This window comes from Echinops telfairi, unplaced genomic scaffold (assembly GCF_000313985.2).
Source record: "Echinops telfairi isolate 266 unplaced genomic scaffold, ASM31398v2 ScPeMD7_7417;HRSCAF=8455, whole genome shotgun sequence".
NCBI lineage: Eukaryota > Metazoa > Chordata > Mammalia > Afrosoricida > Tenrecidae > Echinops > Echinops telfairi.
The window spans coordinates 8532660-8548748 of NW_022111317.1; positions in this window are offsets into that span (position 1 = coordinate 8532660).

Here is a 16089-nt window from a genome sequence, read left to right on the forward strand (position 1 = left end):
ATTTTTTGATTGTTGTATAACGGATCCACTTGTGTACGTGACTTAAGTGTCTGTCTTGCCTAGAAGTTATCTTAAAAGATTCAATTCTAGACAAAAACAATCAAAGAAAAATAAATGATGAACAAAATGGCAAAAGAACATACATAATGAACAAAATACTGAAGTTGAACAAAATTGGAAAACTGACATGAACCTACTTCAGGACTTACAGTAGGGTTACAATGATGAAGACATCCTGTTGTTGACATTTGGCAAGAGGGTGAACTAGGCAGACGTACTAAACAGACCCTCTATAACTAAGACCAAATTAAACAAATATGGATGATAATCCTAGAACTCTGTGCTTCACAGGAGATATGGATAAAATGACAGGTAGGAGAAGAAGGTAAACAAAAGTATTGAAATTAGTAAATTGTTGTCTCATGCAGTGTGGACATTTTGAACTTTTGCAAACAGCGGCTAACTTTTGAGCCTGTGGCCTGATGACACAAATGCATTCTGATGACTGGCACCAAGAAAGGGGGACCCTTCTTTGTTTCCCATTTGCTTCTAGTGACCAGAAATGTCATCAGTTCTCACCTTCACTCACCTGGTGGTTGGTGATACTCCCCCAACCCCTGGATTAGTCTCTGATCTGCCTGATAGTGGAGATTTATCCTTGTGGATTGAGCTGTTGGTGCATCACCAGTGTCTGGTGGATGTGAACGCTACCTTTCTCAAAGTGTTCAGATTGTTGTGCAGTTACTGATGAGGATTATGAAGAAGAAATTAAGGCAGTGATTAAATCTAATATACCATGGTTTATAAAAGAAGGAAGACTGCTTAAGCTGATTTTGCATCCCTGCATTTCCAGAGTTAAAATTTATACCTATCAGGAAAGAGTACTTGAGCAGTGTGACCACCCTATATATCAAGGGGTCTTTTGGGATGCTGTTGTGGGAAAAAACTGCGCCCCCCACATGGAATTACATATGGAAGGAAAAAGGTTTCTCAAACTTGGATATGGAGTCACTTCCATAAGACATACAAAGGGCCTAAGATCCGCCCACTGACTTCCCCTAAATCCAGCATGGAAGAATGAGAGACGTTAACCATGACAGAATATTGCAAGATGGTAAAATCCTACAGTGTGAAGAGCCTGAAGGGCAGTATGGCTTAATTGAGCCTGAACCTTACTGGTAAAATTAGAGGAAAAAAAATCTCTGTTTGGTAATTAGGTCAAAAACAGCTGAACAGATTGATTAAGATTTATTTCAGTATTTCAAATTATCCTGAGTGTGTTAAGAAGCTCCCTCTAAGATAACTGGTTCTCTTGATTCTCTGAGTGCTAGGAGCCCAAATTCACATGACAAAGAAGTATATTTAACTAGTTTTACTGGTTCACATTCTAGCAAGTTAATTGAAATTTTCAGCAGTGCTTTTAAATTTACATTTTGAAAAACAGAAGGGGGAGAAGAGAAATCGATGTGTGACAAACTTCACTTAGTCATTTTAACTAAAAAAATTTTCTCCTTACTAAAAGCTTGTAACAAATTTAGAGCAGGTAAACACATTTTCACTTCTATTGGAAAAGCTGATCCTAAGAAGTCCCAGGAAGATAGAAACCAGTCCATCTATCACGTGGAGGAAGAGCTATGCATTTGTGTTTTTGCAGTATAAAGCTGATGGACTTCCCTTAAAAGGACACAATCACATTTGGAGAAAAATGAAGGACAAAGAAAAGATGAAAAAAACACACCCAATCTTAACCATGATTCTGTTTCCAGGTTGCTGACACCCCAAAGGGAAGGGTTATTTGTTTATGTTTCACAGGCAAAGGAGATAGGTGGATTTCTCTTCAGCCAGCAAAGCCCAGAAGAAAGGCAGCTGATGCTGTGACCTGAGTGTTGAGAAAAGAGCCCAGCTATCTCTGTTCTGTTACTGAAGTCATCCCAAATGCCTAGAAGACATCGCAGATTCCCTGAGAATGGTAATTGTTGCCTGCTGAGACAATTCTACCATTGCTGATGCTGTCTAAGAAACTCTGGGATTCTATCAAAACTGAACATTTTATACAATAATGATTGGACTACTACAACAGACTGTTCACTTGCTAAGAGGTCAAGATTTTGGACTTATCAATGAATTCTAAAATGTGATTGGAATGTAACTGATTTCTGTGTAACATCTTACCCATACAATGTGACCTTACATAATTGGGATTTGACTGGAAACATTTGCAAGGGTTTAAGGGAAACATTTCATTGGCTATTAGTCAGCTAAAAAGATATTTTCTATCAATTCAAGGGTGGAATTAATGCAACCCCTAGCTCTGAAGTGAGTAAACAATTGGTCCACATGCTTGGGTTCAAAGTATTTCTCATAGCTTAAATTCTTGGTCTGGCTCTACCGCTGATTATAATTTTGATGATCACAGTTTCATACTACTTCTATAGGAGGCTAAGAGATATCAAACAGACCATTTTCTCTCTATGACTCTATTAAATTTTAACATAATACAAAAGTGAAAAGTGTGGGAAACAAGTACTGAGGGAAATATGATTAGGACTTATTCCCTAACTTATAGCAGAGGGAATATGGAGAGCTAGTATTCCACAGTAGGAAAGCCACCACTTTGGTTAGTTAGAGAGAAATTCAAACTACATTATTTTGCTTTAAAAATCATTTTATAAAATCATTTCCACAAATTCTCCCCTAACAGCTATGATGCATTAAAGTGAGCACATGGTTGATTCTGTCTCCCTGTAGAAGCACACAATCCTGTTTGTTCTATCTCTTCCAGCCATGTCACCCAACCCCTCTCATAACTTCCCCCACTAGTAGATAACCATAGTGGGGGGCCTTACTTACACTCCAAGCCTAGATTCAAAATATTTGTCATCACTTGAAAGTTTGGCTTGGCCACATTAATATTGTCATTTATTTTTCCTTGGCAAGCTTTCAATGTACAGAAATAATCATGTTGCCCCATACCTCTTTTGAATTTAATACATAAAACAAAAAGAGGAATTATGAGATACAGAATTTCCCCCCCCCCCAGGTTTTCACCAGCTTGCTAGCTCATTGGGTAGTCAGCTGATTAGAAGTTTTCTCCCTGAGGGCATCAGCACTCCAGAGCAATCAGAGTAATGTCTGTCCACCATAGATGGGGTTCACTCCATGCTGATAAGGATAGTAGATTGCTGTCCTGAAAGAGAACTCCGAATAAGTCAAGCAAGCTCAAGGACGACCAAGATTAGGCTGCTATCTTGAATCTAGGGTCTGCACATATTGTCACATGTGTACACCTAATCCCTCCCCCTTCCTATTGCATGCACACCCCTAGGTCATCTTCCACCCATTGCTTGTATTGCCTATGTTACAACCCCTTCCTGTTATGTATGTGGTTACCTGTAATCAGGGGGGCTTGCATGCCTCTTAAAGATATATAAGCCTTGCTTAGAAATAAACCTGCCCTCGTCCTTCTGCTCTCTACAAGGACTTGGTTGCTGAGGTCATGGCTGTCCCGCAGGTGAGCATGCTACTATAAAATATGACTCCTTTATTTTCTCTTGTCTCCTACCTTTCCTATTCTCTATGACTTTACTATGATCTTTATATATGATAACTGTACAATTTTGCCTATAAACCCCGGTATTATTAGAGGCTGGCTTACCCTAACAGAGGACAATTTTTAAAACTGGAAAGAAAACTGATGCATGAAGAAACCCACAGCTAGATACTTGACATCTACCTCACCCCACTTGCCCCTGTCTCTGTTCACGATGTGGTTTTGTTAGATCTCTCTGGAGCTAGATATACCTTGGTCCTTGGCTCCAGGTGAGAAAGAATTCATGGCGAAGCCTGGTTTGTGATCCAAGTGAGTTTTATGAGAGTTAGAAGAAGTTTCGGGTTTACACAGGCACCCATAGGACTCCTCCCAAACATGCAGCCTGCCTGGAAGCTTCTCGGTGTCACGCAAAAGTGTTCTGCTCGACTCTGGGCTCCTGCCTTTTCAAGGATTCCACAGGGTGGCATGGTGGACAACCCCTGATTGATCCCATTGACTGAATTGAATTCACCTGGCCTAGGGGGGCCAATCCAGCTTCAGCGCCCACCCATGCCTACCCGGCGGGAAACCTGAACCTCTGAGCATGTGCAGTGCACCACTCCTTTGTTTCCGTGGCTTGGCCCTCTGGGCATGCATTAACGGACTTCCCCCAGCCCTATGCTAGCCTACCTAACATTCCCCCCTGAAGAGATATGGACCCAAATCTTTGGGATACTGGGCGACGACATCTCTAACTACTTCCTGCTGGCAAAAGGGGTGAAGTGGGGTTTGGGGTCCATACCCTTCCTACTCTGTTAGAAGGGGTTGTCCATTGAGGGCCCAGGTTGGATAAGGTCAAGGTGGGTCCAGGAGATGGTGGTCCTGGAGCTGGCACACTTGGTTCAGAGGCCTTGGTAACCTGAGAACTTCTGGAAAAACAAACAGACAAACAGGTGAACAGTTTAAGTGAAACAAGGGTAAGATTGTAAGGTGGCAGTGCCCTCAAAGTTAGATTAGTGTCACTGGAAATTAATAGAAATCTTAGGGCTAACAGACATGAGTATTTGGTTACTGTAAACACAGGAATGGGGTAAAGATATTCACCTGCCTAAAGGCTGTGAGGGATCTGAGGTAGAATTGTCTGTTTAGCCCTCATCTGTCCTGGGGTGGTGATGAAATACCATCCTAAGACCGTCCAGTGGCTTACAGGAGTATTTGTCTGCAGCCTCTGCCTCAGAGACCGATGGTGACGGTTTCCAGGGTTTCACCCGTGTATGGTGGATCCAAACACTCTGCCCTGGAACTTTGACAGCAGTGGGCATAGAGCGAATTATTAAATATTCCCAATAAATATCCTATAGTTCTTTTAGGTAGTGGACCCCAAGTACCATTCTTAATAATTTCTGATCTAATTATAGCTTTTAGTTTTCTTCATAATTTTGAATAACTTCAGTACCAATTAGAATTTCTTGAATACTTAGGTTGAATTTCCCTGATAGAAGCTCTATTACTCTTTCAAGCAGAGGCTCCTGAACTTCAGTTTTAACAAGGTGTGTGTGTGTGTGTGGGAGCATTCTTTAATCTTTTCTTGGCCTGTTAACTTTACCTCAACACAGGCTGGGCCACTGCAAGTATGGCCAGGTCTGGTCTCCTGCTGTGAGGCTGGATGATACCTGTGATTGCCATTTAAAGATTCTTTTGCTTGGCCAGGCAGAAGCCTTGCCTTCTGTGCTCTGCTGGGCTTGGCCTGGATCAAACTCCATTCTCTGTTTCCATGCCAGGGAGCGTTTGCTAATGGGAAAACGCTTATTGCTCAATTTTGAGCAACATTGAGTCACCCAATGAGCTCTCTTCCTACAGCGGGGACAAAGACCTTGTACTTCTGGCCCATGCTTTGGCACAGGACATAGCTCTTTGTTCGCTGCCACGCTGATTGGCCTGAGCTGCCTGCACTCTCTTTGGAAATGACTATCTTCCTACAAATAAATCATTTCCCTTTATTCCTGGTGTACTTCGCTAAAGTGGTGTTTAGTAAGTTCACCCTGTATTCATCAGTTAATACATTCCTGCATATTGTAAGATAATCTAAAAGTGTGTCCTGTCCCGTGTAGGGCCGTAAGGCATTTTTACAGTCCTCATTGGAAAAATCATGACAGTTTTTGAAGTGGATCTTCCACTGTCTGCGCATTTCTTTCACTTTTGCACACTGCATCCTCTAATCAGGACACAAAGTCTACAGAGGACCCACCATTCCACTGCCTCATAGCAATCCAACTGGGCCATCTCTCTCCTGATGGTATTATTTTTTTCCTCAGGCCCTCACACAAACATTGCATATCTGTGAGGATGCTTGTTCGGTAACCTGCAATTGTGCTTCCACTGTGATGAAATTGTCACTTCCCATTAACTGATCTAACCCTGTGGGTATCCCATGCTCTGTGTACTTACAAGCCTGTGTCTCAGCTCTTTCAGGTCACTAGATTCTACATTGCAAAAATTCTGAGGGAAAAAACATAATGCCGTCAAAGCTCTCCAGTCAGCTGGGATCCAGTCTTCAGACTCTGTCAAAGACCATATCATGCTAATTACAAAAGGTGTGTCTGGGCCATAATCTGTGACTGCCTGCTTGAGATCTGTTAGTAACTCAAAGAAGAAATTGCTGTCAACTCCTTGTGGGTATTGCCTACCAGGCTGTCTGTTAATAATGTGAACATTATTAGGAAAATTAGGAAAATTAGGAAAAAGCCATCCTAATTTCTAAATCTCCTTGTGCAATCATTGTTTTGACCGTTGAAAATAAAGTTGTTTTTCTACACTCTGCTTCTTTTCTTTTATTTTCTGCTTGGGTTTCCTCAACTGGTATATCGCTGAACATCACTTCCCAAACTTCATCTTCTCTGTTAGCTCTGTTAGGTTGCATTTCCTTGGGGCTAATCTCCTCGTATTTCCCTCCTGCACTGGCTTGTTTTATTGTTTTACAATCTCTAGTCTTTTCTACACTAAATTCCAGCAGGAGAGCACATGCTTTCACTATGATATCCCCTTCTGATTTAGGCTTACTTTCATCAACTCTGTTTAAAATCTTCTTATATGTCCCATATTCATTCTGCCTGCCTTTCACCAGACTGAAATTTGGGTAACTTATAAGTTTCTTACTACTCAGCTGGTTGTGTTTCTTTGTTCTGTCTACCTTTGAATGCAAGGGAACTACATGGCATTGTTTGGTAGCCTCGCTTTGGCTCTTAGAATTCATTTCCTCTAGTGCAGCTTCTCTTCACCTGTGGGTTGAGATCCCTTTAGGGGTTGAACGACCCTTTCACAGGGGTCGCCTTAGGAACCGAAACACTGCTCCTCTGGCTACCTCCAGGCAGGTCTGTCCACATGCAGATACGTTCACATACAAGTATCCAGCATGAAGTCTGTTACCCATGCTACACCATACTTCAAGACAAAATTTCATTTATTTGTCACTAGAAATATTTCACAATATATAATTACATTTTGTTTTGTGATTAATCAGTGTGCATTCATTACGTTCAATTTGTAACAAAGAAAATACATCCTGCATGTCATATATTTTCTTTATGATTCATAACAGTAGCTAAATTACCGTTATGATGTAGCAACGAAAATAATTTTATGGTTGGGGGTCACCGAAATCCCGTATTAAAGGATTGCAGCATTAGGAAGGTTGAGAACCACTGCTCTAGTGCTTTATCACCTTTAGACCTTCACAAGCTGCAGTCCCCCAAGGGCATAGAAGCTTTGGCCATGAGGTTTTGTTTAGAATCAGAGGCTTTAGATAACAAATCAGTCCCTGCTTCTTCAGTTTTTTATAAAGTTTCATCACCTAATTCATACTAGCTTGCTTTTCTAGATTTGGATAGTTCACACAAGACTGATCACTAGACTCATAATCCTCTTTCTCTTCCCCTGCCAAGGTTCTAAAACCATCTTAACTTGAGCCCACACAAACCAAGTTTCCATGGGTATGCTTTGTCGTTCCCTGTGAATCTTTTTTAGTTCAATAGCTACCATGTCCCAGATTTCCATATAAAATGTTCCTGACTCCGGAAACGAAGGATTAAATTTCTTTACCTGTTGAAGAAACTCTTCCATTTTTTATTCATTACCACTACATTTTATTTCTTCAAGAGGTGGCTAAGAGTGATAGAGTGCTCTGTACCATTCTTTGATCTTTGGCTGACCAAATCTCACTCAGAGTAAAAGACACTCAAATTTTCTCTGATTCATCCTCTGTTTCTGATGAGGCCATACAATTGTTACACAGGATATAACTCAAAAGAGTTCTTTTCCTACTGCCCTATGTTGGGTGCCATTTGTTAAGGCAAGCCAGCCTCATAATATCGGGGTCTTCAGGCGCAATTGTTGTATGGTTATACTATATGTGTTAGACAGGGGTCTCTAGAGAAACAAAACCAGAATGCTAATAATTGTATATATATATTTATACAGATAGGTATATAACATAAGAAATAAACAGTCCATTAAATTATAAAGCAGTACAAATGGCTCAGTGCAACTCACTTCCATGAGACAGTTGTGAGACACTGGAAGTCCTTGTAGTCTTGAGGGCTGCTGGGTAGTCCTCTGTAGAGAAATTCAGGCTATCTGGATAGCACAGGCAGAAAACAGCAAGGCAGGTCACCAACAGTCAGCCAGATGACAGGGGCCGACAGTTCCCAGCTCGAGACATGGAAATCCCAATGGTGTGGTGAAGGAGGTCTTGAAGGAACCTCAAATTACAGTGGCACAGTCCACGGGTTAGATGTTCCATAGGTAGCATAACTGGCATGTTGAGGCACAGAACAAGAAAGGCAGCAGAACTGGTCTGATGATCAAAGAGCAAGAGACAAAAAAGGCGAGGCTCACCAAGCCATTTATCTCTCTGCCCTTCAATTAATCCCACGTGGGTTTATTGGCCAGGTTGGCAAAATAAACTAACTATATCACCCACTGATATGCTTTTTGTTTTTTTGAGGTTTTTTTTTTCTTCTTTGGCGGGGGGTTGGGGGTGGTGTGTCGGATGGGGGTCTTAGTTTCTTTTGTTTTGAGTTTTTGATGCCTGATACCTGGTCCCATCAACACCTCATGATCACACAGGCTTGTGTGCTTATTCCATGTGGGTTTTGTTGTCTCTCAGGTAGAGGGCCTCTTGTTTGTCTTCAAGCCTTAAAGACCCCAAACGCTATATATTTTGATAGCCTGGTACCATGAGCTTTCTTCACCACATTTGCTTATGCACCCACTTTGTCTTCAGCAATCGTGTCAGGGAAGGTGAACATCACAGAGTGCCATGTTAGTAGAACAAATTGTTCTTGTATTGAGGGAGTACTTGAGTGGAGGCCCAATGTCCATCCACTAGTGTAATAATTATTAAATAAATATATGTACATGGCTCTATTCCCCTGTCATTTTATAGAAATATTTTCCATATATAAATGCCTGTATTTAGACCTCTATAAACGTCCTTTGCCTCCCAGTTCTTTACTCTATTTCCGTTTACTTTTCTCCCATCCCAATATCATGTTCGGTCTTCATTTGCATCTCAGTAATTCCTCTGGGCTACACTGTCCTTGATCATGCCCTCCTACCCCCACCCCAAGCATCCTATGACCTTGCAATAAATTTTAGGTAACCTATTCTTCCCTGTCCCTGATTTTGTTGGCCCCCTTTTCCTTTCCCCCATCTCTCCCTCTCCTCTGTCCGTCCCTGGAACCGCCGGCCCCATTGTTCTCTTCTGTAGATTGTTCATCCTGCCTAACTTGTCCAGATAGACATGCATACACAATAATATGCAGGGAACCAACAGAGAGGTCAGCAGGGCCGTCCCCTAATCCAAACTACGTGAGCACCCCCACACAAGAGGAATGCACTTCAGAGTAAAGCACTGAAGCTGCACCTCAGGGCGTGTGGCACATCTGATCAGGAGAAATGAGTGGAACACACCCTGGCACACCAAGCCCTGAGGACAGTATTCTGGCTCAGAGCAGCCAATGAACAGAGGATCACAGGGTCATCCCTACCATGTGACAGGACAACATGTCCCTCACTGACACACAGTGCTAAGGGCTGCAGCACTGGGGACACGGTGTGGGAGATGTGTCTGATCAGACCTCACTGCACTGGGGTGAACACTAAGGATGTACAGTGGAGCAGCAAAGGGAGCAAAGCAAAGAAGTCCCCAAGGAATGCCAAAGGTGGACTTGGGGGGCAGGTTGTGGCACCCCAGCAAACTCATCTGGAAAACACTCATCAAGTTCAACAGAGAGACCTGCAACTTTCTGAGGGCTTTGTGATAGTTAAGGTTTATTGTGCCAACCTGGCCGATGAACACGTGGGACTAATTGAAGGGCAGTTTCATTAAAGGGTGGGGAGATAAATGGCTGGGCGAGCCTCACCTCTTTTTTCTCTTGTTCTCTGACGGTCAGACCAGTGTGCGGCTGCCTTAGCTAGTTCTCAGCCTCCTCAGCTGACAAGGCTCACTTCCTGTGAGATATCCCTGAGGAGAGGCCACATGGGCCTACCCTGATGCAGCCCTGGGTGCTGGAGAAGCCGTGTGGAGACCGTGCCAACATTGAGATGCTTACACGTTCACTGATTGAGCTTTCCTACTGCATTCTGTGTCATTGCCTGTGTTTTGTGAGTTTAAGGAGAACTTTGTAGATTGGTGTCAGGCATATGGACTAAAGTCGGACCTATGGGCTTGGACAAGACTGGGTTGGGATGCTTTCTTAATGTACACTTACTGTTTATATAAAACCCTCTCTTAAACACACATGAGTTTCTGTGGATTTGTTTTCTCTAGTCTACCCAGACTAACTCAGGCTGTTAAGTTGTTGCTGTTGGTTTTTATTTATTTATTTTTTGTTTTGTTTCATTGTATTAGCTGTTGTTGATTTATTTTTTTCTCTTCTCCTTTGGTTATGTTTGCTCTGCTTTGTTTTTGTGCGTATTATTTTTGAACTTCTATACCTCTTATTGACACCTCATGATGACACAGGTTGGCGTGCTTTTTCCGTATGGGCTTTGATGTTTCCCTGTTAGATGGTTGCTTGTTTAATTAGAAGTTTTAAGACCACAGATGCTATATCTTTCAATAGCAAGGCATCATCAGCTTTTTCACCACATTTGCTTATGCCCCCATTTTGTCTTCAGCGATTACGTCTAGAAGGTGAGTGTCATACAATGTGACATTATTAGAACAAACCGCTCTTCTACTGAGATAAGATTTAAGTAGATATCCAAAGTCCAACTGCTTCCTTGTTGCCTTTGCATACATATACATATATATAGACACATATATGTATATATGTGTAAATGTATATTTTCTTCTTTCCTCTTTTTTTCTCCTCTTACCCCACTATAACGTTTACCCATCATTTACCTCTCAGTAATTACTCTCAGATACACTTCAGTTGATCAAACATGACCAGAAAAGTTATGCCCTCCTTGCCATCAATTTTAGAACACTTACTATCTCTCTGCATCCATCACTATTGGATGATCGGCACTTTGGAAAGATGGTTTCATCTCTGAAATAATGACTGGGTTTGCCAGTTGAAAAGAAATGCATAGAATTTATTGCTTAAACTGGTGTATGTTTAAGTGTGAAAAAGACATTAGCAGGGAGGCATGCCAAGGAAAAAATGTAAGCCACACTCTCCTAAGCACATTGTGATATGTAGTTCACCTTGCCTACAAAGTGACATGAAAAACCAGCTACAGAAGTTATGCTCAAGGGCACACAGCTCTCTTACGGCTGAGTCAGCAAATGAATCAGGTGCTTTGCCTCTAGGGACTGCTCTCAACGCCATTTCAGTTAGACTACAATGTAACAACTTATCATTTGATCTCCTTTTGGAGCCATCTTAAAGTTGTTTCAGATTTTTAATATTTTCTGCTATCTTTTTAATGCAGGTTTTTCTGTAATTTGGTCATTGTTGTTGGTTTTCTCTTTGCTGTTGTTTGTTTCTCTCTTGGTATTCTTTTTCTATATATCAAATGTAGGATAGATCTCTGTAAGCACAGTAACTATATTAACAATTAGATAGGGACAAAGCAAGGAAATTAGGGAGAATGGGAAGCTAAAAGCAATGAGTATTATAAAGAAGAAATGTTTGAAATTCATTGTGGTGATGATTATACAACTCTTGTTAACATGATGAAACTATTAAATTGCATGATATTTCAATTATGTACCAATCAACCTATGAGTATTTAAAAATGATGACAGCTTAGGAATCCCACTAGGGGCAATTCTACTCAGTGCTGTAAGTTTGCTGTGAGTTAGAATGGATTTCAGGACACTCAATAACAGCCCCATGACAAAATCAAAGCTTTGCCTTATCTGAGGTGTAAGGTGTGTGAAGAAGATATTTCAAGAGAATCTAGGAAGAGATTGATAATTCCGTTTGGGGGAAAAATGTTTTTAGAACTTGCATAAGCGTAGGGTCTTAAGAGAGTATCAAGGAATAAAGTCCATTGACCCTGACTGATTAATCCTTTGAACTTGGTGAACCACAATTTGTGATTTGAAAATAGTTTCTTTCAAATGATCGATGCATTTAAAACAGAAGAAATGCAAGATATGCAACGTGATGAGAACTGACATCCAGAGATGCATTGATTGTGAGGTGCCGTCACCCCTGAGAGTAAATCCAGAGGGAATTGAATAAAAGCTTTCCCCCTCTTCACTGTTAGCTTCTTGAAGTCTGTGGAGTCTTTCTGTGGCCCAACTTAAACTCTTTGACGGCAGTTCAGGGGGAAAAGTCATATTGATTATGACCGAGCTGGAATGTGTTTTCCAACGGTGACACTGGAACCTAACACAATAGAACCTAACACAGGAATCTAACACAATAGAACCTAACACAGGAATCTAACACAATAGAACCTAACACAGGAATCTAATACAATAGAACCTAACACAGGAACCTAACACAGGAACCTAAGGCAATAGAACCTAACACAGGAACCTAACACAATAGAACCTAACACAGGTAGGCAGTGCTAGCTCCATGGTTCCTGGTCAGATGACTTGCAGATGAGGCTGTGGAGGCAGGAATGTGGTATCATGAAAGGAACATGGGTTCCAGGCATGCAGTATATTCAAAGTTTACAGATTGCTTCAGAAATGTCCGTGGACTGCTTGAACAGAGCTGATGAAATGGCACCTGGATACTTGTTTCTGCAGCTTTTGCAAGAAGTTGAGTAAATAATAGCCCAAGATGTTGGTTCCTGGCACAGACATGGATGAGCCCACCAGGAAGTAAAGTTAAAAATAAAAAATAGCCAAAAAAAGGTTAGCAGAATGTTGAACCCTTGTGGTGGTTGTATAAGTTCATTTCAACTTGAAGATGTGTAAAAGTATAGAAGTGGAGTTAAGCATATCAAAGAAGTCACAGCCTGATGGTGACTCCTTGTATTTGTGGCCTTCTAATAAGTAGGTTCCTGGGAACCTGTTCCCCTCTGTCTGCCTCACCTTCCTGCTGACTTACTTTGGTTGCTGCCAGAACCCTGGAGATGTATCCATTGCCATTGGATCGAAAAGACTTTACACCTACCAGCCTGTGATACTCCTGTATTTTGGATCATGGCAGGTGGCTGTGTGAGTCTGAAGAGGGCCATATGGATTAGTATCAGACTTATAGACATGAGTTAGATTGGACTGGAACTGGACTAGAATTAGTGCTTGATATAAAGCTCTTTCTTACACGTATAGGTGTGTCAAGGATTTTGTTTTTCTAGACAACCTGGCCTAACACAGCCCTAGAGAATCTCTAAAATTTAGAAGGAGGTCAAATATAATTAATATTGGACAAGCCATACAAGTACATTGAAAGGCAGAGAATCAAGCAGATGGATCAAGGTATGATGAAAGCATTCCAAATCACAGCAGTGCTATTGGTTGTGAAAGGTGATTGGATACAACAACAGTTAGGGGGTGTTTATGTTTCCGTGGTTTAGAAATCACAGAAATATTTAATTGATTTTTATCTTCAATCATTGTTTTTGCTCGTGGCTGTACTAATGTAGAGCCCTGTAAAGTAGTATGAGAAGATTCCACATCAAATATCTTCTCTTGTGTACCCTGAATCCAAGAAGCCATTCAGAATAGAACTTTGATTCTATGAAATTTCCTCATGACCACAATCAACTGAAACCTTACAGAAACCAAATGGAAAACCAACTCAAGGCCGGATGCTGTTGGATAACAAGACAAGTGGAGAATTGTGCTGCAAGTAATTTATTGAAGCAAGACGTTGAAACCTTTACATTTTCCAGTGAAGATCAAGTAGGTGGGAAGAAATGTTGTAACCAACACAGGTTCCATCTAGTCAACACAATCTTCGAAGATTTTCCCCTGAAATAGCGAAAACAAAGCAAAAACTCAGGTGAGATAAGTCATGTTACCCTGAAGATGTTTGTGAATACCAACAATTATTTACAATCAAGATGTCAGTGGAATTCCTACCAATGGGGAGGGCTCAGGACAAACACCAGTGTTCTTGGGAATCCAGGGAAATGACCTGGTATCAGGACCACCAACAGTTACAAGTTAGGAGAAACATGTTTCCAAGCTAAGCAAAAAAATCCAGAGTTGATCTCACAGAAAGGACCAAGTTCCCAATGCCCAAAGAAGACTGAAGACTTGCCTGGGGCAGCCCAGGCATTATTTTCTCTGATCTCCTGGAGTCTAGACCACTGATCTCTTCCTCCCCTTGGGCCCAGGGAGAGAGGGACTGGGGAGTGTTTGGGAAGAATACTAATTTCAGAAAATTCCCAACCTCCGAGTCTGGGAATTGTTTCCCAGGGCAGGGGTGTTTACTAGCACTAGGAATCTAACTCCTTTGGACATTTGTAGCTGTTCTTCACAGACTAAGTCCAGGGAGAAAAGGGCTGAGCCACCCTTTTGTAATAACCTGATTTCCTGGTAAAGACATAATGGCTTGGCTTTAGATTCACATGTGCTTCAGGAGGTGACTAGGGAGGGACTGTGCCCTGTGGCCTTAATGAAGCAGAGTTGACTGGGTGGATGGGAACGTGGAGCAAAGGGGCAAAGGCTCTGCAGAAGATGGCAGCGACATCCAGACAGTCATCCTTCACCTCTGACCAAACCAGCAAACCAAACTCACTGCCAATGCTGATTCACAGGGACCCCCTTTGTGGGCTTCTGAGACTATAAATATTCAAGGGAGTAGAGAGCCCAGTAGTTCCCTCTGAAGAGCTGCTGGTGATTTAGAACTGCCAAGCATGTGGATCACAGCCCAAAGCAAAATCAACAAACTACCAGGAATTTAATTCTCCTGACCCCCACTGTTTCACCATCCCCCATCCCAGCACTTCCCAGGTGGGCCTAACAGTGAAGGAGTCCCCACTGGGTGGTAGGCTCCAGTCCAGTAAAGCTCCTGTGCTGGTGGACAATTGTATTGGTGCCCTTCTGGGTCACTGCATGGGGCCCAGCCTGTTCTCCTTCCCAGGACTCTGGGAAACATGGTTTCCAGAGAGGTGACCTAAAGAGGAGACACGTGTCCCAGATGCTCTGTGGGGCTTTCTTTTCACTTAGCAGGTCTAACGGAGGCACCTACCCCATGGCCCTGGGACCCTCTCCAGATGTGAGCAGCTTAGCAGTTACCTACACCTTCTGTGCATCCTACAGAGAAGCATGTGGACCTCTTTGCTGGCTGATAGCTGATTAGAGGGCATTATGCACAACAAATGATGGAACTTACCACTACTGCTAAAATTTGTTTTCTATCAGGATAGGGCAATTTGTCTACACACGGCTTCACTTTCATGACGGCTTCTATATCTTCTTGAGGTGGATTAAAAAAAGCAAGTGCACTTGCAAACAGCTCTGGTGTCCCAAGGAAGTAAAATGTCGCTACCCCAACCATAGCTGGGCAAGGGATGTGAGTAGCTGGACAAGAATAAAAAGAGACAATTTGTGTTACAAAAAGGCAATATTTTTCAAAGGTTTCTAAAAAGTCAGAGAAAGCACAGGAATCTCATGATCCAATACCAGAACTGGACTGATGACCAAAGACAATCTGCAGTTTCTGATTTTCTCAGGATCACACAACAAGGGGCAGAGCTAGAAGCAGATCTGATTTTCCCAGGATCACACAACAAGGGGCAGAGCGAGACGCGGAGCACGGTCCTCTCAACACCTAGTGCAGCGCTTTTGGATTGGGAAAGCATGCCCCCACTGCTCTCCCAGAAGGCCAAGGTTTACAGTCGTTCACAAATTAAGACGGTAAATGCATTGTTGTTCTTGGAGACTGGGAAAGAGGGGACTTGGGATCATAAACAATGGAAGTTAATAGTAGAGCCAAATCTTATGAGAGACCAGGGAAAGGAAATTAAATCCAAAGAGTAATACATAAAATGATTGAAAGTTTAAAACGTACTAATTTGAGACTGTGCTATTGGCTGTGGGGGAAAAAAAAACTGTGTGGAAAGGAGGCTTAGAGAGGTGAGCTATTTTGCTAGCGGTTCCACTGCCGGCAAGCAGCAGATCCATGATAGAAACCCAG